This window comes from Cydia splendana, chromosome 21 (assembly GCF_910591565.1).
Source record: "Cydia splendana chromosome 21, ilCydSple1.2, whole genome shotgun sequence".
Lineage (NCBI taxonomy): Eukaryota > Metazoa > Arthropoda > Insecta > Lepidoptera > Tortricidae > Cydia > Cydia splendana.
In genome coordinates this window covers 13,593,786-13,617,723 of record NC_085980.1, presented here as the reverse complement: position 1 = coordinate 13,617,723, position 23,938 = coordinate 13,593,786, and the positions used below count along the sequence as shown (strand labels likewise).

Here is a 23,938-nt window from a genome sequence, read left to right as displayed (position 1 = left end):
CAGAGAAAGAAACTGCTACCAGAAAAGTAGGTTAGGTTAGGTTAGAACTGTGACCCCTCAGAGAAAGAAACTACTACCATAAAAATAGGTTAGGTTAGGTTAGAACTGTGACCCCCCATAGAAAAAACTGCTACCAGAAAAGTAGGTTAGGTTAGGTTAGAACTGTGACCCCTCAGAGAAAGAAACTGCTACCAGAAAAGTATTAGGTTTGGTTAGAACTGTTACCCCCCAGAAAAATTAAAGTTTAGGTTTATTGGTGGTATTTGTTTTGTATATTATATTATTTCAACGTTATACCTTTTTATACTTATCATAAACGATATTATATGTAAAGTTAATTATACATTATAAAATTATAGAATTAATTGTTATACGTATCGCACGTTATACTTATTACACGGTATGCCATTCAAAATTATACTTATTGAATTGATATATTTTGAGCAATATATTATAGGTTTGTATACGTTCTATTACTTACCCCTCTACCAAACTTCTTTTCCCGTATTGACTAGTTTTTTTGGGAATTTTCAATATTTTTTCCATAAGGTACCTTTTCTACTAAACTCTGAGACGACATTACTAGGCTTATAACTAACTTATAACAAAAATAAAAACAGGTAAACAAACGTTACGCATTAAGGTTTCAGATCACACAATAAAAAAGAATTGAGCATTTTTTCACCTCTTTACAAAACATTTCATATCTCCGAAACTAGAAACCCTCATAAGGTACCTTTTCCCGTGGAACGTCACATATATTTAAGACTCTTTTATTATTTATTTTTATTTACGAGTCTATACATAGTGTCCCATTGCTGGTCAAAATTCTATTTTCTACTCTTTTACGTATGTTATATTTATCGTGTGATTTTTTTGTGCAAGTAGGGTTGTTTCACATGTAAACAACATTTATAGTGACATCATAATTATAGTGACACGAAAAATACACAGCAACATTTTATAAACTTTAGCTTACGAGGGACTTGTATTCAATTGTCCCCGTTATCCTCTTTGCCCATCCAATGTCATACAGTACAGCTGAACGTTCTATACCAAAGAGCAATATAAACGGTCGTTTTTTTATTGGAAATTATTTATAAAATGACCTGTTTTCAATGTTTCAGTGTGTTAATGCTGTGTTGTTATGACGTGACGTAACGTTTCAAGTGGGGACGACCTTATTATCGTGCCAACTGTATATACTATTATTGATTATTTTGCATATCTCGCTAAACTTCATGGCGCTTACGCGTTTAGGTCGGGAGAATCACGCTCTGCTTCTATGGTTTGTCAAAAAAACATCAACTCATGCAGTGTTGGCCGAACGTTAATTGCAATTGCCGAATAACCATTACAAATCGAACCGTAAACGGTAATGGACAGTTACAGTTTGACGGTTCAATTTGTAGGTACCGGTTAATGATCAAGAATGGTCATTTGGTCAATTGCATTAACGTTTCGGCCAACACTGAACTCATGGCGCAAAATACTGGTTCTCTGTGCCAGTTCTATACGTTAGTAATAATAGTTCAATGTCTCGAACCACATATTTATAATAAATGAAACGTACTGCCACAAGTTTATAAAATCGACAGACAATATCACAAAGCCGGTCGCTGGAATGAAACAAAAGTTTTCAATCAATACGCCTCGGTTTGCACAGATGCGGCAGCAGCTGGTAATTTCATTCCACTTAGTTTTCCTATAGTCTGTAAACAGAGTAATGCAACGCTTAGCAATTTAAATATTATTTACAGTAGTATTGAGTGTCCGGAGGTAAAAGATCCGGCAGTAGTGCTGGGTTGAGTTCTAATGCTTATAGTTCGTTCACGTTAAGAATGCAGTAAAATCATTATCGTCCGCGCGCCTTCTAAGTTTTGAACCAAGCGTATAAAAAATGTCTTTTCATGTAAAGGGAACTAAATTTTTGTCTGCCAATGCTTTGCCACTTCTAGCCCTCGGGTTGCCCTCAGGAGATCTTCCTCAGTGCACATCGTTGAGCACAGAGAACACTGTCTCATGTGTATTTGGGGGAGACTCCACACTCGCATACAAAATGTGAAAAAATCAAGAAAATAAAGCTTGATAAATACTTTTGAATATGATCGGTTGATTCAAAAAAATATCTCCTTATTAAAAAGGCACTTACGTTGGGAAGATACGCCCTTCGACTGATATGGCTTTTTATATCGTTTGAAGGTACCGTACCTTACCTTCATACGTATCGGAACCCTCGATTAAGTATCCGTGGCCCGACACACACCCGTTTATTTATATTAAAGGCTATTAAAATAGGCATTATAAATCTGGCATTTAACAAGGTGCTTCTGGTCGCAGTCGAGTACTTTCAATTATGTCGAAACCACGCACAAAATAAGCTCATACTTAGCAGAATGATTTGGCTATGATAATAGTTGATCAAGTACTATTTGCCGTCATTCGATATTACGTTGAAGCCCTGAACATTTAAAACTACAGAAATTTGTGTGAATTTTGATAAAACATGTAGGTATTTTGTTCTACTCAGCGTTCATATAGGTAGGTCGATTCAGTTCGTTAGGTACCTATGTACCTACGTAGGTGTAAATACTAAATGCAACAAAACCCTAAATTGCGGTATTTGACGTTTGATTTGACCTAAATTACCTCAGTGACCCTTTATAAAAATACATTTAATTTTTACCAAAAAAAATAGAAGGCCGACGCCTGATCAGATAATTAGTGTCAATATAAAACAAAGTCCCCCACCACGTCTCCTTATATGTTCGCGATAAACTCAAAAACTACTAAATAGATTTTCATGGGGTTTTCACATATCAATAGAGTGATTTTTGAGGAATAAGTGTATGATTGGGGCATTATCTATGAAAAGCGCCATCGACAATAAGGTCCCTTTTCATAGATAACGTCACAATTTGTTAAGGTTTACCCGTGTGAAGCCGAGGCGGGTCGCTATAGTTCGTTTTTTTAGCATTAGAAATAAGGTAAACAATCTTGATGTGTCTTTTAATTGAAAAACACATTTTAAAAATAAGTTACGGCAAATATGTAACAATTATGAATCTAATACGAACATTTATATTCTTCTGCTTTCATAAGTAATAGTTACTGATTTTTATAAAGCGTTTTTCAAATAAAAAACATGTCAAGATCGCTTACCTTCTTTCAAGTTCTTTCTAATGCTAAACAAAACGAACTATATAGTTATGACATACGTGCGAGAGTTTCTCATTCATTAACGAGTTCGATGCCATTTGAATTGGTAATCTGAGCCGAGCCGATCAGTCAGAAATCTTTATTCATTGGCTCGTGAGGTGACATTGGGAGGTCACGTCTATCTCGGCTTTGCTCGGTCGGATCGGTATGCGGACTTACGCCCTGATTCTAATTTTAATAAACATCAAAAATTAGATCTCCATATCGTATCTACTCGTAGATCTAATTTTCTAATAATTTAATTTTTGACGTTCATTAAAATGAGAATCATGACGTTTAAGGTGCCGTGGGCCCCGTGAGTTCTACCAGCAGAGTTTTCAAAAATCGTAGCGCTTTTTAGGGTTCCGTACCCAAAGGGTAAAAACGGGACCCTATTACCAAGACCCCACTGTCCGTCTTTCCGTCTGTCTGTCACCAGGCTGTATCTGTATAGGCTCTAATTTCGCTGACAAATTTTGGGTTTTTTTTTGTGTGGCTGAATAGTACTTACATTCAATGAATTTGATCTATGTACTATTTGTACCTTGACATATAGTGACAATCAATCAATACTAGAAATCTCATACTATTGTCACTGTGATAATGTCAATCCGTAATCAAAATCATGTAAAGTAATTAAAGTAACAAAAGTTCCTTTGGTAAGCAAGGTTCCGGAAAATCGTTGATACAAACCATTCAAGTCAATATTCGGAGTCATTTCAAAGGATTCCCTGTTAAAAATTTCCTGGACCGTGTTAATTAGTCAGAAATCTTTATTCATTGGCTTGGCTCGACGTGATATTAGTGGGTCACTAGTTTAATCCTGGCTTTGGATGGAAGGTACTCGTTAGAGATGCGCAAAACACTTCACTGAGTTGAAAAGATTGATTCATATCTTTCGCTCGCGGTGATATATATCACTCATTTCGCTCACTTCGCTCAGTGGATCTGTAGACTATATTGTTCAAGAGTGTGTAGAGGGAAATGTCAATCAATCAGATACACACCGCCATAAGTGCGATTAAGATGGCGAATCACGCGATACGATCCCGCCATGTTTTCCCGATACGCTCCGAATTCTTCCGAACCGCTCCGAAACCTATTCGCATCGTCTCACTCGCTCGTCACTCTTTGCCGGCTCTTTGGAATCATGAGTGACAAAGAGCGCGCAACACTGAGATAGATGAGCGACTGAGCGAGTTAAATGATCAGTGAGTCGAAGAGTGAGTGAGTTAAATCAAAAGATATAGTTCATTTAAATCACTCACTCGTGAACGATACATACTCGTACTACTGCAGCTCTTAAGGGGCCCACTGATTAACAGTCCGCCGGACGGAATCGACATGTCAGTTAGAACAAAAAATGGACAGTTCCGTACAACTGAAAGGCAGATACCATCCGGCGGACTGTTAACCAGTGGGCCCCTTAATGGGCCATCGTATTTAGTGGATTTTTTCAGTACAATCTTTACAAAATGACACCATTCAAGTCATGAAAAAGAAAACCCCCAAAATCACTGTTTTTCATTACGATCTTTTGCCATGAGTACAAAGCATTGAATGAAGTATTTGGACCGGATTCTCTTTTAAATTTTGTGATGGTTCTCAAAGATATCTTTTAATCAAATCAGGGAGCGACTTCTAAAATAAAGGTGTATTCATGAAATGACGATAAAAAGACTTTTCATTTTTAAGGTTCTGTAATCAGAGCTGACAAAGAAAACCATATTACTAAACTGTATACTCCATAAACTAAACTATATAGTCTGATAAAGACCATAGGTACACGAGTTCGCAAAAAAGTTGACATTTCCACAGTGAGTGTATTCCTACGACAATAGACAAACTATATTATAGTATAGTTATGTAGTATATTTCCAGACATATGGGGCATTATCTATGAAAAGGGACCTTATTGTCGATGGCGCTTACGCTGCATTGTGTTTACATCGGAGCATCGTTAATAATGGCGTAAGCGCCATTGCCAATAAGGTCCCTTTTCATAGATAACGTCACATATAAGTTTTTGTGGCAAAAACGAGTATTTGAGAAAATAAAACATCGATAAATCTGTTATCGATAAGTCACAGACTAATATTTAAAAGATGTAACTTCTACTTGCTGTAGGTAAGTTACCGAGAAATTTTAAGAATGCAAATCGATTAACATTAACATAACAGTAAGCGGTACATAATTTATTTATTGCATATATTTAGAAAATTAACTTAATAATTAAAACGTAAACTGTATTATACAGTGCCAAAAGAGAAGAAGATATCGAACGTGTTGTGTATTTCGCGTTAACTGTGTTGTTGTAAAATGTAATAAATATCTATTACATCGATAACAGACATGTCGATATTTCATTTTATCAATCAATTTATTTTGCCACAAAAACTTCTATGTATGTATATTACACTAGTTGGTATAGTTAATTTATGGGCAATAAGGTCGTGTATACACATTTTTGGCACTTTGTCCGTATCGACATTTTTAGATGACTGCGGGGAAATACAAATTACATGCTATTGCAGCGCTACATTACTGCCGACTGTATTACTGCAGCAAATTTTCAAAATACAGTGCAGGAACGTCATGCCGGGTTGTTTGAATCCGAACTGCACCTTTATGCTAAATTTTAAAGCTAGATTTGGACTTACTCGTACCCAAAAAATCCACACTCAATTCAAAATGTAATTCAAGTCACATGGCAGTAGGTACATTAATCATCCAAACAGTTGGTAAATTTATTCAACTTGTTATAATCGTATTTTATCCTACAATAAATCAAACTTTTTAAACGACTTATTTCTAAATTTATGATGCCAAATGTAATCTGATAATACTGGGAACTTCTCGAGTTTAAAAGTAGAATACAATGATCTTTGAAATTATTTGTCACAATTTCCTAAGACTTTTTTTGTGGAGGAACAGAAAAGTGGCAGGAAAAAATAAAGACTTTAAGGTCTCTGCCCACTACACCGTATCATACCATGACCGTGCTATGAACGTATCAGGCACGGAATGTAACGCGATACGGACTACTATGCCCACTACACCGTGTCCACATTGTTTCATATCCGTACATAACGGGTTTAGTGCCCGTAGTAACCGCGCATCATCCCCATAGCATCCGCCTATAATCCCCGTAGCATCCGCGTTTCATCCCCTTAGTACCCGCGTTTTATCCGCGAGAGCATGACTCGTCAGAAAGAGCGAGGGAATAGTTATCAGACTGGTAAGAGCGAGCAAGAAATATAGCAACGCGTTTATAACGGGCTTAGAACGGTCACCATACGCGGTTATAACCCGTATGCCCACCGTTTCGCCGCCTGCACGCACCGTTCTGGCAACGTGGCGTGCCATGCACGGAGCGTTTCGGCACCGGCAAAATATCCTCGCCGACTATTTTTGACGATCCGTGCATGGCACGCGACGGGTATGGTCGGTGACGGAACGGGTTAGTGGGCATAGTCTCATACTTTTTAATAGAAAGAATATTTTTTTGCCTGACACGTTCATAGCACGGTCATGGTATGATACGGTGTAGTGGGCAGAGACCTTTATAAATATGTATGTAAGTAAATCGCATCTTACCTGATGCAAAAATGTCTTAAGGAGCCTTTCGACATTGTTTGGCAGCTTGTACAGTCACGTCTAAAAATATCGATACGGACAAAGTGCCAAAAATATGTAAACACGACCTTATTGCCCATATATTAACTATACCAGCTGGTGTAATATACAGACATAGAAGTTTTTGTGGCAACATAAAGTAATTGACAAGATGACTGAAACTAAGCTCTTAATATTCGTAGGAATCTCTATTTGTTTAGTTTTAAAAAGATCTAACCATATCCAGACAACATGTTTAAAAATAGCATTTAGCATACCGTTGATATTTTTTTTTTCGAAAATCGATTAACATTTGGGTTATTTCTACTCAGAATCACGGGGACTATCGATTTAAAAAGAAAAAAAAATGTCCCAAAACTTGACAGTTTTGTGACGCATTTTACATACATTTTGTACCGTGACAAAACTGACACCCAAAATTTGTATGAAAAACTGGGGGTACCTTCTTTTGTTCTCTGTCTCATTCAATAGTACTAGTGATTCTGAGTTTAAATAACCCAAAAGATGATGATTAAAAAAAATGTTACTAATTTTTCTGGAAACCCGCTGACACAGAATAGTTTGAAAGAATCGTCAATTTATCGGGCTCACAAAGGATTTTGGCAGGAAATCGTCAGATCAGCAATATTCTTTGAACGTTTTCCCGCTCCATTTACGAAGATAGGGTTATCCTAGCTTTATATTATTATAAGTACCTATATGTAAGGAAGAAATAAATGTGTTTACTCATCTGTGTTATGTATTTGGTCTCTGAAGATTGATTTTTTATTTTAAGTATTTTTCGTAAATGGGAGAAGAAGTGTTCATTTTAAGTCCTAGAATAAGTATCTATGTATATTGCTGTGCCCCAACGGGGTTTATGCTGGAACATGTAAATACTTTTAAAACTTGTAAAACTCATCATCATCATCATCATTATTCTTAAGAGCCTAGCTCTTGTCGGTGGAGTAATCGCCATTCCGTTCTTCTCTCTGCCACTGTTTTGAGCTCCTGATACGTCACTACGTTAATTTTCTCTTTGGCCTGGTCAATATATGCACGTCTCGGTCTTCCTCTGCCTCTCTGATTTTCTATTCTGCCTTCAATTATAGACTTTATGTAAGTATCGTGACGTATCAGGTGCCCCAACATGTTTCCCCTTCTGTTTCCAATTGTTCTTAGCAGAGATCTCTTCTCACCTACCAAATTTAATACTAAATAAATTATAAATGATGAATTCATTGGTACTTTTCTAGATAACACTACCTTCCGCCTGGCAAACAATTTGCTTAGGTACATTTAGGGGGATCAACTAACCACTTTACAGGTAACATTCAAATTCAGACTGCATCAGCATTATTTACTAATAATTAATTACTTTTTTTGTAATTTGTTATGTATATAAATGGAGTATTTGTCTGAAATAAACGTTTGTTACATTACATTACCGCAGCAGCATTACAGCGCGACATTACTACAGACTGTATTACTGTTAGAAATGTCAAAAATCCGGGCGGCAATATCGTTTTAGACATTTGCGGCAGTAAAGCAGGGGGGAGTAATGTCACGCTGCAATTGGGTACTTTCCTTTACTTAAAATAAACATATAAATTATTTCACAATGTGCACGAAATAAAACACCAGCTAATTATTAGAAAAACATAGATTACAGTTATTTTTAACCACAATTCCTATTTAATAAATCGGATTGAAAGAAAAGTAGGTGAGTTGACCGTAACGTCACTATACATGTTTTCATTTTTTTTATTTTATTAGCCTATAGGAGTGTCCCACTGCTGGGCAAAGGCCTCCCCTCTTTCCCGCCATTTGGTCCTATCCGATGCCCACTCCCACCACTCTTTACAAAATGTGTCAAGGTCGTTCCGCCATCTCCGTTTTCATAAATTCCATTAGCACATTGTTTTGACAGTTCTAAAGAAGAAGCTGATTTGACTAGTAGGAAAGTAGCCAATATTGCTACGGTAGCGCAATCCAGAATCCAAACGTCATATACTCAAACTTTTTGGCGTTTTCCTTGAAATACTGGTATAGTTCGTAGGTTTCTAATAGAGCCCGACGGCTAATCCTATTGTCTATTGTTAAGTACAACCGCACGTGCTACTTACCTGCAAAAAAGGGTCATAATTATTTTATTTGGCACCTGAGCGCGGGCTAGTCCAACGCTCAAAAAACCAGTGTAGATGCGCTCTCCGATAACGCGCCTTTGTTACGCATCTCTATGACACATTTTAGACTGGTTCTGTAGTGTTCGACTCGCCTGCACTCAGTAACCGAAGTTCTGTACTTTTTATGCAGGTGGTTGTGGCACGTGGCACGAGCGGTTTTACTTAACAATAGACAATAGGATTAGCTCGGGCTCTATTAGAAACCTACGAACTATAGTTGGTACTGATACATGGTACTGGTACCGTGTCAAACATGATACGTACTATACCAGTTTGTCATACAGGTACTTGGAGTGCATTCTAAACGATACGTTCATGCACTCAAGTATGATTCAACATGCTTTTATGTTGTTATCGCAAACTCAAGGATGTTTTATACTTTGCAGACATAGTAGATAATCGGTTTTTAGGGTTCCGTACCTCAAAAGGAAAAAACGGAACCCTTATAGGATCACTCGTGCGTCTGTCTGTCACAGCCTATTTTCTCGGAAACTACTGGACCAATTAACTTGAAATTTGGTACACATTATATTTATGTAAATTAAGTAGTGACCCAAAGATGGACATGTAAACCCCCCTCTTTCGGGGGGTAAATGAGAAAGTTAAAAAATAAAATTTTGAAAACTATATCGTGTTATACCTATATCAAATGAATGAGCTCATTTTGAGATTTTTTTTTTTAATAATTGTAAAATATGTACAAAGGTTAGAAAATATGTTCATTACCTATAGATGACAGGAAACTTATTAGAAATGTGCAATCAAGCGTGAGTCGGATTTAATGTACGGAACCCTTGGATCGCGATTCCGACTCGCACTTGGCCGGTTTTTTATGATATAAGAGGCAAATGAGAAGACAAATCGTCTGATTGTAAGCAATTACCTACACCTGGCTAGGCTACGGTGTCTTCCTTATCAGGCGGGCCGTACGCTTGTTTGCCACCAACGTGGTATAAAAAATATAATATATTCTACAAATAATGTGTATTTTGGTAGCGCACGTTTAACATTTATTAAAATAAATACCTAATCCATTAGTCATTCATGTGATAACTGCGTGGTTACGAAATATCCGAATATTAATCATTCATATTGCCGGTTACATTTACTAGTGAGAAAATATCAAAGTTCATCATATAATTATAATATTAATATTAATATTATAATATACCGTAAAGTCGGGTTACTATAGCCCTGGAGGGTAACTTTGGCCATTGGGATTTACTCGGTCCAGCTCATATTAATGCACTGTAATTATGGAAATATGACATGAGGTTGGTTTTAGCTAACTTTGACGTTTTAATGTTTTTTATTAGACTCTTTTAAATAAGGTTTTCGTCTTTAAAGTGTGGGTCAATGTTACCCTCCTTTGGGTCAAAGTAACCCGAGTTTACGGTACAGAATATTATTATGTTTACAAGCATAGGTATGTGTAATATGTGACTTCACGGTTAAATTTCTCGTTACAAATTATGAATTTCTCTTACATCATTGTATTTGTCTCTGACCCAATATGGTTGACTGGTAAGAAATGTCTTTTGGAATTAAGTCCACCATTGTAGGTACATACATTTTTCTTTAATTTAAATTTTATTTTAGTGATAAATTATTTAACTATTCTAGTCACGTTCTAAGGGCTTAATGACTGTTTTTATCTACACTCATATTAACACTCTGTGATGGGTTTAAAAATTAACGGGTAGCAAAAGATAAACTGTTTTGTTAGACCAAATTTCTTATCTGTAAAAATTTCATTATTGCGTAATTAATAATTCTAAAATCTCCAAAAAACAAAAGACTTTTAATTAGGATTACCCAACTACTTCCACATCACCGACATTAATTATTATATCGAGTAAATTAAGACACAGTCTAACAATTATTTTCTTGGCCTTGGGATTTCAAGGCGTTTTTAATTATGTTCGTATGATATTAGTGAAACCGGACGCCGAGATGACATTGAAAGACTAGACATATCGTATTAAACTCGAGAATAACTAAAAGTTAACGAGAATTTAATTCTTCTTCCTCGCGTCATCCCGGCATTTTTGCCACGGCTCATGGGAGCCTGGGTCCGCTTGACAACTTATCCCAAGAATTGACGTAGGCACTAGTTTTTACGAAAGCGCCTGCAATCTGACCTTCCAACCCAGAGGGGAAACTAGGCCTTATTGGGATTAGTCCGGTTTCCTCACGATATTTTCCTTCACCAAAAAGTGACTGGGAAATATTAAATGATATTTCGTACATAAGTTCCGAAAAACTCATTGGTACGAGCCGGGGTTTGAACCCGCGACCTCCAGATTGCAAGTCGCATGCTCTTACCGCTAGAACACCAGCGCTCGGCGCTTAACGAGAATTTAATTATAAGATCTTTTTAAAGGTACCGTTCGAATTTAGACTGCACCGTGACATTACTGCCGACGGCATTACGGCAAAAATTTGGGCAGCAACATAGATTTTCCCCCTTATTCATAAACGTTTACTAAAGTTGACAAGCCGATAATAATCGTTTGTCCCTTTCCATCATACCAATACGTCGGAAAGGGACAAACGATTATTATCGGCTTGTCAACTTCAGTAAACGTTTATGAATAAGGGGGTTTGACAATTGCGGCAGCAAAGTTGCCCCGCATTACTGCAGCAGAAAATTAGTGTATTCTGAATCGGAACGCAACCATAACTTTATTACAAACTTAGAGGATATAATATAACCAAACGGAGTAGCCATTAACAGGCGTTCCCCTCTGTCGAAATTAGGCGGCCAGTGGTCATAGGTACACATTGTATTTATAGACTGCCTAGTATAGACTGTATAGACAAGCCCTTGACTGGAATCCCCAAGGAAAGCGGAAACGTGGCCGCCCTAAGCAATCCTGGCGACGGACGATCATCGCAGAGGCGGCGACCATTGGCAAGACGTGGAGCGTGGAGCGTCTAGGAGACATAGGATATTAAGTCAGTTAAGTCATTGTATAGACTGACGTTTATCAGACATGGCTATTTTTACGTTACCTCTACGTATACATTTGACGTGCCCCTCCCCCGCAAAAATCGGCAAACTGTTTTGTACCGAAAATTACAGAGAAGGTCTCCGTTTGGTAATATCCTCTAAGATTACAACTGACTTTACGTAAAATGGCGGAGGTTCACATTTCGTCGGGACTTTGTTTTGTTTTTCATTTTCTCCAATAAAAATAAACAGATAAGGATCTGTCATCCCTTTTTTATTGAAAATACACTCAGTTGTTACAGATTTGAAGATCACACAATATTCCTACTTCCTAGTGCCTGTAGTGAATAAGCGAATAACAACGACTCTGTAGCGACTCAGTTGAAACTGTTGAAAGGGAGCCTCCTACTATTTAGGCCATACCGCGTCGCCATGTCACCTTATTAAAGTCATCATTCGTATTATTCTACCGTTTTACAAGTTACCAAAATCATACTTAACCTTTTTACCTAAACATAAAAAAAACCGGATAAGTGCGAGTCGCGCTCGCCCACCGAGGGTTCCTCACTTTTTAGTATTTGTTGTTATAGCAGCAACAGAAATACATAGGTAATCTATCTATGCTAGCCTATCGTGGATAAGCAAAGTAATATTTTGATATTAATTAATATGGATTTCCGCAAAGTAACGCCTGATTCTATTCATTATTTAACCGAGTGAGTTTTGTAAACCGGTGAAACAAGATCTTTGTCAAACGATGAACACACACATAGGCGACATAACTCTGTAGATCAATAGGTCTGTACAAACGCTCTGCAAGCGAATACTAGCGGGCCATCTGAAAAGCTCACTATCTAGGTCGCGCCGCTATGCTACCTTATTAAAGCAGCAGCAGCGCTGCAGGGAACCATCGAGTGCGTCGACTTCTGGCCGAAAGGTGTCGTGTTTCGGAGGTTCCGGGGCAAACTGCCGAATCCGACACAAGAGCAACCGATGCAACGGAGCCACGCCGTTTTGTCGACTAAATAGTGTTTAGTTTTAAGTTTATAAAATACATATGTATGTTAGTCTGTAAGGTATTTGTAATATGGGCCTTGTTGCCTGAATTAAATTTCTAAATAAAATAAATAAATAAAGTCAACACTTGCATTTAACTAGCTACCAAAACCATTACCAAACCTCGCTATCAATGCGCAATTTATTAAAAACCGGCCAAGTGCGAGTTGGAATCGCGCACGAAGGGTTCCGTACCATTACGCAAAAAACGGCAAAAAAATTACGAAATTAATTAATTAATTAAATCAAAAGTGGGCGTACGCACTTGATCCACCGACAAGAGTCATAAAGACTCTTAAATATAATATGATGATGATGATAATGTACAAAATGGGCAAAAAAAAGGCAACCACTGGCCGTGAACATCAAAAAAATAAATTTCGTTATCAGGTTTAAGTCTGTCTAATTCTTATTTATAACTCTATTAAATGATATAACTTTTATGTAATGAAATAAAATAAAGGTATCCTTCAAAGGGCTAAGAAACATTTATGTATTTTCTCTTTAATCTTCACAAATAAAATCTCTCCAATTTTCTTTAAGAACATCAAACACTACTTATACTTTTTGACCTCGTCAATAATGTTTATTCAACATTATGTCTGACTTTTATGATACTTAAGACAAATTGTAAGGATTCTTTCATTCTAATTTGCGTTAGTTAGAAAATATTATATTTCTATAAATATATTTCAAAGTGATTAAACTTGTGATAGAGTAATACTTGAGCAAATTTATCTTCGTGAATAAATTTAAATCGCCTGATGGTAAGTACTTACCGTAGCTAATGGACACCTGCTGTACATAGACATATTTGAATGTGGCCTATCCACTTATAAAACTAAAATCCGTAAAATTGTCTGACCTTAAACTACGAACGCACTTACTAATTTCCCAAAACGCTATGTTTAGCTTAGTTTAGTTATACTTATATATAGATTTAGTTTACTTATTAGCTAACACAACTCTGTTTGGATTATAAATCTTACAACTGTTAATTTCACCTTGTCCATAATCTAAGGCCGCAACTAAGTGCTCGGTTTACGAATGTACCCGGAAAGCTGCAGTCCGCGACGAATGGCGCCGTATTAGCAAGATCATCGCTCATCGAGATTCACAATGATGACCACGACCACTCTGGCAAGAGTGTACCGACTAAGAAGAAGATAATCTAAGTGTTGAAATGACACCTGGCTCCAATTTCACCACGGTGACAGGTGCGACAATTGTAAAACATCACTGTGGCTGACGTCACAGGCATCCATGGGCTACGGTTACCGCTTACCATCGGGCGGGCCGTATTCCTGTTTGCCACCATCATTGTTTTATTAAAAAAAACTTTATTATATCGGAAAAAAACAGATATTTCTCTTGCTAAGTTTATGACAATTGTCACGAAATTCCGACATAACTCATTACCTGTCAAGAATTACCTACAATTCTTCTAAATCTTGACAATGGTCAGAAACTTCGCAAAAGAAATATCTGTTTTTTTCCGATATAATAAAGTTTTTTTAAATAATACAATGATGGTGGCAAACAGGAATACGGCCCGCCCGATGGTAAGTGGTAACCGTAGCCCATGGATGCCTGTGACGTCAGCAACAGTGATTTTACAATTGTCGCACCTGTCACCGTGGTGAAATTGGGGCCTGATCTCTCTGGCGATAAGTTTTAATTTTAACTAAATGTTTTTATCTTTTTAACTACATGTTTAGAGTTATAGTCTAAATTTGAACTGTATGTTAACATTGTAATACCTGCAATTATTGTCAGTACCTACCTTGTTTTGTAAGCCAAATAAATAAAATAAAGTATATAATAGGTCTCTACCATACTATAAGCTGTTGCACTTGCACCGAGTAATTTTTCAATTGAGTTCAATCAGCTACCATCTGGTTTTGTACCCTACTTCTGTACCATTTGCATTCCTACTTAAATGTTTTTATTCTGGAAGAATTTTCACCCATATTTAAGTACCTATAGATTTTAATCTCTATTCATATTATAAATCCGAAAGTAGTGTTGTAGTGTTTTTTATCACCTTTTTTCGCGACTCGTCCCAGCTTCGCCCGGTTAAAAAAATTATACACCTAAAACTTCCCCGAGAACCACTAAAATGATAGGTGAAAACCGCATGAAAATCCGTTCAGTAGTTTATGAGTTTATCGCGAACAAACATGCAAACACACTAACAGACAGACGCGCCGGGGGACTCTTTTTTATAAGGTGTAGTCAATCATTATGATCATTCTACGTAGAGGAAGTTGCGGGCAGAAACTGGTATGTATGGCATTAGAATTCGAAATTAATGATTAACCTATATTTCTTTCAGTACCTAATAAAATATTTTTCACAAAATTAACAACTTAAGTAGGTATTTTTATTTTCATCAACATAAATTAGACCTAACTTTAACCCCTCATACTACTTAACATAATTTAAACTTTCAAAAAATCAGCCATTTTTTTTTCTATTTAAACATTAGCGATCGGATAAGTTTAATACCTATTTAATAGTTCATACTAAAACCTCTTTCGCTTTTTGCTAGAAAGACTTTGGTACTTGAACATCTGTATTAATAACACGAACACTCATTTTTCATGTTATTTCACGTTAATCGTTGAAAATTTTGAAATGAAAGTCATGCTACGGACCCCTAAAAACCCAAAGCAGCATGGACCACAATTTTGTGGGTAAAATTAAATTACTTCATTAGAGCAGACCGTAAAAAAACCTTTTTACTAAACAGAATTTTCATAGGCGAGGTGAAAAAAATAAATTAAATCACTCATTAACCGAAAAAAGGTGAGTTACTTTTTTACATCATAAAAATTGTAATTAGGTAATCAATTTACATAGAATAACTTCAGCGTTAAGATTAAATAGGAAATGTAATGTATTACTACTACAACATGAAACTATCTGAAATAAACCACGTAAAGATTCAAAGAGGTGCCATCAAATATCACCTTACCTCAAAAACTCCAAACAAATCCCACCAAAAATCGTTACACACACAATCACAGCACGACACAACACAGCACCGCACTGTCACACTGTCCGCTACAGAAATAGTAAACGACAAACGTCTCGAATTTTTTACGCTATAATTTGGCGGGCGTCGGGACGTGCGCTCCGCCGGACGACCAAATGCCAACTGGCTGGGCTGGGCGAAAAGCGCGGGAAACCCGGTTAAGAAAAGCCAAATTGTGACGCTAGTTTTTTTTAATTGTGAGTGAGGCAAGGATAATGAGGAATTGTGCTTGACTGGCTGGTATTTTGATGATTTTAGCAAGCTGCCAGTTTTTACTCTTAGTGTCTCTTTCAGACGTCACTGAAAAGCGACGCTTTTGTGCAGCTATCAAGTTGACACAGTTTTTCATCGAACTAAATCGGATAAAATACAAATGAAGTTGTAAACAGTGTTTTTTTTTAAATATTGTGTTGCCTTCGATTATGGTTGAAGTGAGAGTGTATTGATTATTTCGTTATAAGAAGAATACGTACAATTTTCTTTACACTGTACATATTTTCAAAAATGACTAAATTATCTTACTTTACGAATAAAATACTAGTAGATAGGCATTATTTCAGCCTATATTCAAATAATTAATTCAATTACACCAGAAGAACTGAATCAATAAAGGACCCCGGACCTAAAGTATGGAAAATGTGGTTTCAGTTAAATATCTTGAGATTTTGATATGTTATAGATTTCAGAGTCCTGAACAAAAGTCTCTAGGGGTGCTACCACTGTTTCCGAGTCCCTTTCAGTTTCGACTGATTTTGTATTAGATAACAAAGTATTAGTACTTTAACAAGATTCAATTCCCAACTATGTATTTATTTCAACAATTTTTTTTTTCACAATTAGTATATAAAATCATTTATTTACATACAATATATATACAGTGGTACTACTTAACGAAATTAATAACTAGCTTAAATCTAAAATAAGCCCTTGAGGCATTGTACCAAGGATGCTGGCGGCATTTCCTCACTGTATCGCAATGCTGATACGTTGTGCGAGGTAGCCGCCAGCTCTTCGGTCACCAGTTACGTCAACCAGACGCTTCGCGATTTCTGCGAACAACTTAGAATCTATATTGCGATAAGCTGGCCATTTAAAGAAAGATAACATGACTCCAATGTCAACTTCAAATGTATATGTATTCAACTTTAAAGTAAGTACTAATACTTAATAGCACCCCTAGAGACCCTTTAGTACCGTTTGGTAACCAAAATTTCGTAACCAGCTACAGAATGGGAATCAAGATTCCCAGTTTGTAGCCGGTTACCTATTGGGCCAGCGTGTTACCGTATGGTAACTAAATTTGGTAACTAGCTACAAAACAGGAATTTAAAATTTCCTTTATGTAGCCAGTTACGAATTGGGCCAGAGTGGTAACGTTTGGTAAATATGTTTTGTAACTGGCTACAAAATGGGAATCCAAAATTACCTGTTTGTAGCCGGTTACGTATTGGGCCAGAGTTACTGATCGGAGTTTATTCTACCAATTCGAGGCTAGAACGGTGTACATACGAAAGCACTTCAGACTTATTGTCATTGCATACGTTTATTTTAAGTTTTAATGATAATTTCTCGCTGTCTGTACATTTTATCAAAAATATGTGAATGCCAATTGTCAGCACTTAAAAAGTTAGATGGTCACTTCAAAAGTACCATTTTGTAACCAGTTACAACGCGGGATATTTTTTCCCGTTTGGAAGCTGGTTACCAACCGTGGCTACGAATCGGTCATTCAAAAGTCCCATTTTGTAACCAGTTACAACCCGGGATTTATTTTTCCCGTTTCGAAGCCGGTTACCAAACGTGGTTACAAATCGGTAATGGAAAAGTCCCAATTTGAAGCGAGTTACGAATTGGTATTTCTTTCCCGTTTCGAAGCTGGTTACCAATGTTTAGTTACCAAACGGTACTAAAGGCTAGAGACTTTTGTTCAGGACTCTGAAATCTATAACATATCAAAATCTCAAAATATTTAACTGAAACCACATTTTCCATAACTTTAGGTCCGGGGTTATTTAAGTGTTAAAAATATCCTATCGCCTTCGACAGCCTAGAATCAATTCTATGTGTACCTTTAGGCTTTCACGAAATCTCATTTCGTAAGTAGTTTTATTTAAATGAGGAATGTAAAGTAGTCAAACCAGAATTAATTTCACCCAAGAACCTTTCTTGGGTATTGATTCTTCTTCAGTCGCTCCCTCAATACTGAGGATCGTGACATCATGTCCTTCTGTAAAAAACCAGGTTCCACCATTCCTTCCACTATATTATAATTACCTAACTATTTATTATTATGAAATAGTTTTGCACTTTCTGTCCATTTACTTAAAACCCTTGTCTTGGAATTATTCTATAAGTAATAATACTGGTTCTTTTCACCTTTGGGTACACCTTCAAAATAGAACGGACTGGAAGCCCAGCCACGAAAAACGAAAATCGTTTTTTTTTATCTACCTCTCTACAGTTCGAATGTGCAAGAGCGATAGAGAGGCAAATAACGAATTTTCGATTTCCGTGTTTCGCGGTAGACCTTCAGATAATATCAAATTTTCCATCGCTCGATTTTCTATGAAGTGTCAATCAATATGGCAATCTAAGTCCTCTATATTATGAAGAAACTTAATAACGAAATATTGATCAGTATCATATTAAAATGTTTATCTTTATTAGACTCCGACCGATCATAAGAATATACATACTATCATGATATTATGATTACCAAGGTAATATAATTACAATAACGATCTGGGAAACAACGTGTTTATTTAACGTTAATAAAACAAACTTAATTGGTAATTGTAATTGATAGACAGTTGAAATTTTGACATAATAATTATGTAGGTATACGTATGTTTCGTTATGTTCAATGCGTATGTATAAATTACGTACTTATTCATAAAAACATACCTAAAATAATTAAAACCGGTCATATTAAAACTAGAGATTACAAATACAACTTAACACAGCATTTTTTTTTTGTTTTTGTATAAATAAATATCTAAATTACCTATGTAAGTATGTATTTTAGAATTAATAACTGCCTTTATTCTTTGTTTAATTTAACATTATTAATAAAGATAATACGTTTACATCAAGTCATGTTCTTGTACCTACTTTTTTTTCACCATTAAATAATATTTAAACAAACATCTATATTTTTCCTCTCTCAGAGTCCGCGAATGTTAAGTCAAAAACACTATTATTTACATACATTTAGAACATGTTTTCGCATTCTGTAGTCTCCATAATAAACAAGCAAATTGCTTTAGTTGATAAAGGGCCTATATCACAATGAAACTGTATTAAAAATGGACATTATTAAACTAAATGTTAATTGTTGACACTCGTATGCCATTGACGCGATGAAATCGTTAATCATTGTTAGAATAACATACCTTTTAACCTTTTTTTAAGTGTCAAAGATCACTTTTATTGTTTTAAAAAATAATGAAGTATTTGGTGTAGCTTTTATGAATTAAGTAAGCGTAAAATAAATATGTAAATAAGTATTAGACAACGGATGACGTTATACATAATGTACAATTATATTTTATACGTATTGGTAAATACTTTCATAACTAAAAAGAAAACGTTCTTCGCAAAGCAACGGGTTTAGTTTAGTTGCGGGTGTCCATGGGTGACGGTAATCGCTTATCATCAGGCTATTCGTCTGCTCATTTGCCTCATAGAAAAGGTACTCAAAGAAAAGGTAAAGGTTAGAGTCATATCACACTCGTATCCTTAACTACTTCGGTCACGTTACGCGTAGGGAAGACGACGCCATGGAGAGGCTTGTTGTTCAGGGCAGAGTGGATGGCACAAGACCCAGATTGCGGCCTTCAATGCGATGGACCGACCAAGTTAAAGCTCTTGTTGGCGACTGGCTGGCGCGCGACCTCTTTCGAACATATTATTTGTAAAACCTTTGATTTACCTTTTGATTTTTATTATGTCAATTTAGTCTGCCTGTCACCGTGTTACGAATAACATCCTTGTACTTAATATTGTTTATTAAAATTCTTAAGGGGGAGGCCTATGTTCAGCAGTGGACGTCTTATGGCTGAGATGATGATGATGATGATGATCGAAATTAAGTTGTCAAATTTTTTCACGTAAGTCATTGTAAATTTTCATTTCATTGTAAAACATTGTTTACATTAATTACGTACATTTTTCATCATGGTGGAAACACGTAGTAAGACAAAGGCAGACCCGACGGCTACGGAATCCGACCGGGTGCAGCGCGAACGGCGTGATCGTTCACCGCGCGGCGCCCCGCCGGGTTTAGCCACGAGTAACGAAGGTGCTTCGGCATTGCCTGGTAGTTCGAACATACTAACGACGGGCGACATTCCAACCAGCGCGGCACAACCTAAGCCCGCTGCTGAACGCCCAAATGCTCGAACTAGCTCGCTTACGCTCGCACAAGGCGATGTCAAGGCACCAACTGAAAGCGCTTCTAGTGTTCACAGTAAGCAATCGCATACCGTGCGCACACACTCAACGCGTTCTTCGGCGACCGTTCGCGCACAAAAGCTAGCTCTTGAAGCGGACCTAATGCGGCGTCAGGTGGAGCGCGAGCGCGAACTCGCTCAACAACAAGCGGACCACGATCGGGAGCAGGCGGAGCGCGAGTTTGAACTCGCGCGTCAGCAAGCCGTGCTCGCCCGTCAACAGGCCGAGGCGGAGCGCGAACTCGCTCGTCAACAAGAGGATCGCGAGCGCAAGCTCGCAAATCTCGAGTTCGAGGCGGAACAGACGGAGCTGCAAGCAAGAATCGCCGCTCTGGAAGCTTCAGATAAGTCTGCCAAATCTCGTAGTTCGTATTTTTCTGATCGCAACGCCGAAAGGCGCACTGCGACTTGGGTATCCGAACAGAATGCTAACATGACTACAGCAACTCATGGAAATATGCCTGGTGGGGCACCGATTGTCACCTCGAGTAACGCTCGAGGACCTAGTTTACAACCGGGAGCCACCGCCAACACGGTATCTTTCAACGTGCCTATTGTCAACCAAGCAACCCTCTCGAAACCCACTCAAGCGCCCTTAACATATAACTACGACACAGTGGCACCACGACTACCAGTATCATCTGAACGTTCCTCCTCAGACCCTATTACAAAACTTACCCAAGCTATAAATTCACTTTCGAACAGGCCAAAGAAGCCCGAGCTAATTACGTTCTCGGGTGAGACTTCACAATGGATGGCTTTTAAAAGTAGTTATGAACGAACAAAATGCAATTTTTCAGCTGCAGAAAACTTAGACCGTTTGAACCACGCAGTCCGCGGACAAGCGTACCAGTCCGTCGCGTCTCTCATGTGGACCTGCGGTTCGCCCGACGACATCGTGAAGGCCCTGGAGCAGACGTACGCCCGTCCGGAACTTCTGGTCGCCCGCGAGGTTGCCGAGCTCCGCAACAGTCCAAAGCTAAGTTCTCCTCAAGATTTAAATGGTTTAGCAAATAAATTGCGTAATTTTATTACAACGCTCACTTTGCTCAAACAAAATGAGTACTTATCATCCCCAGAGCTCCTTCGGTGCATTTTGGTAAAATTGAGTGAGCACACTAGATCTCGCTTTACAGACTACGCATCGGCTCACGCGCCAGAGCAACAAAATGTAACAAAACTTGAATTGTTGTCACAATTTCTCTTAACCGAAGCTGACAAACAGTTAAAATATAATTTTATTGCTGACAATACGATTAAGGCGCCAACGACACCAACGTATTCAAATGTACCACGCACTAATGCTCCGAAATTCCCGTCAAAAAAGGAAACAATACATGCTACGGTATCTAGCGGGAATACATCTGAGCATTGCGCATATTGTAAACAAGGATCTCATATGATAAAAACATGTAAGAGTTTTTTAAAGCTAACATTTGACGACAGATGGCGCTAGGTCCGAGAAACTAAAATATGTTACCGTTGTCTCAAGTCTAACCCACACACGTGGAACAATTGCCGCGCGAAACGTTGCGGTATCGATGGATGCCCTAGACGTCATAACGCGCTCCTCCATGGCACAGGGACAGCCGACGACAATCCCGACGCAGCTCCAAGCGGGCAGAACATCTGTCTTCAGACTTCCTCTGTCAACCCTACATGTCCTGTCAATATAAATACTACTCAACAACATAACGAAATCAAACCTTCCGACAAAATCGCGAATACTACTTATTGTTCAATTAATGCAACAGGATCCTGCCCATCGACTACACGCCCACATCCTCGAGGCCTGCTGAAAGTGGTCCCGGTCATAGTCGAGGGTCCTGACGGCACGTTCGAGACAACAGCAATGCTAGACGACGGCAGCGTCTCATCTCTAATTGACGCCGAAGTGGCAAAACGCATCGGCGCGAAGCCAACCCGCTCGGAGCGTCTTCGCATTGAAGGTGTTTGTAATATGACAGCGGAACTTGACGTAAGTTATGTTGATTTTTACGTACGTGGTCGCGACCGACCCGATCGTTACCTGATCGAACACGCGCGAGCCGTAGAACCCTTAGGGCTTCGCGCACGATACCCAGACACGATTAATATCATGGATTACGATCATCTGTCAGGTCTAGCAAACGAACTTTCACATGACATTGCTTATCCCACCGTCCTAATCGGCGCGCCTGACTGGTATATATCCATAAGTCGCGAAGTGCGGTGCGGAAAAAAGAACGACCCTGTTGCTTCCAAAACCTTGTTAGGCTGGGTACTCCATGGCGCACACTCTTTGTCGTCGAAGCCATTTGAATTTGTCAATCACGTCACGGAAGATCTGGATACACTTATAAAATGCCAATACGACATCGACGCCTTGGGTATCACAAAAAAGGTCCCACGTCAAAACAGCGAGGATCAACGGGCCCTAGACATTATATAATCATCCGCTCACCAACTTGACGACAGCCATTTTGAAGTTGGCCTGCCTTGGAAGGAGGAGCTACCGAAAATTATACCAGATAGCTACCCACAGGCACTCTCACGCTTCAAGGCCCTCGAGCGACAGATGTCAAAGGACCCAGCGTTTGCCGCATCCTTTCAACAATTCATAGACGACATAATCAGCAAGAACTATGCCGAAGAGTGTGATTCGAAGACTTACCACCATCGACCCGCACCAAATGCCTCTTGGGTCAACCCAGATGGCTCCATTCGCTGGTACCTGCCTATCTTTGGCGTCTATCATCCTCAGAAGAAGAAGCTGAGAGCAGTCCATGACGCGGCTGCCACAACAAAAGGCGTAAGCCTCAACAGTCTGCTTCTGCAGGGTCCTGACCTATTGTCGCCCCTACTTGACATCCTGTTCCGTTTCAGAGAAGGTGCGGTAGCCTTGAATGGCGATATCAAGGAGATGTTTCCCCAGATTAAGATTGCCGCAAGGGACAGGGATGCTCAACGTTTTCTCTGGCGTGACAAGAACGGCAACCTCAAGGAATACCGCATGTCGTCAATGATTTTCGGCGCAGTTTCGAGTCCTTACATCGCCCTCTATATAAAAAACAAAAACGCGAAGATGCACGAAGTTGACTATGCCGCTGCCTGCAAAGCAATCATTGACGACCACTATATGGACGACTACCTTGGGAGCCACACAAATGTTGCCGCCGCAGCTCAACTTGCCGCCGACGTTGTCACAGTGCACAAGAATTGTGGTTTCGAGATGCGAGCGTGGACGTCTAACCATCCAGAGGCACTCTCTCTTGTCCCGAAGGAACTTCGTAGCGATGCAACTTCTGACGTTTACCTGCCTCCCAGTAGTGACGTCGGCGTCTTGGGTGTTAAATGGAACCCACGTCAAGACTTCTTAGGGTTTCGTGCCGTACCCCAGATACCGACCAGCACTTTGACAAAACGCATTCTTTTATCGAACGTCATGAAAGTTTATGACCCT

At 38.4% G+C, this 23,938-nt stretch overlaps 2 protein-coding genes across 3 annotated transcripts in view; one reads left to right on the top strand and one right to left on the bottom strand.

Annotated features, from left to right (window-relative positions):
- Positions 1 to 16,187, bottom strand: part of LOC134801036 (octopamine receptor beta-2R-like) — a 247,043-nt gene extending 230,856 nt beyond the window's left edge. The window contains exon 1 of one of the 2 annotated variants that reach the window (XM_063773549.1): positions 15,986 to 16,187. The gene's annotated coding sequence lies outside the window, so the exon portion shown is untranslated. The remainder of the gene's footprint in view (positions 1 to 15,985) is intronic. The other variant, XM_063773548.1, reaches the window with a different exon arrangement.
- The window catches only part of LOC134801050 (uncharacterized), a 230,117-nt gene that overhangs the window by 57,301 nt on the left and 148,878 nt on the right, over positions 1 to 23,938 (top strand). The window lies entirely within an intron of this gene.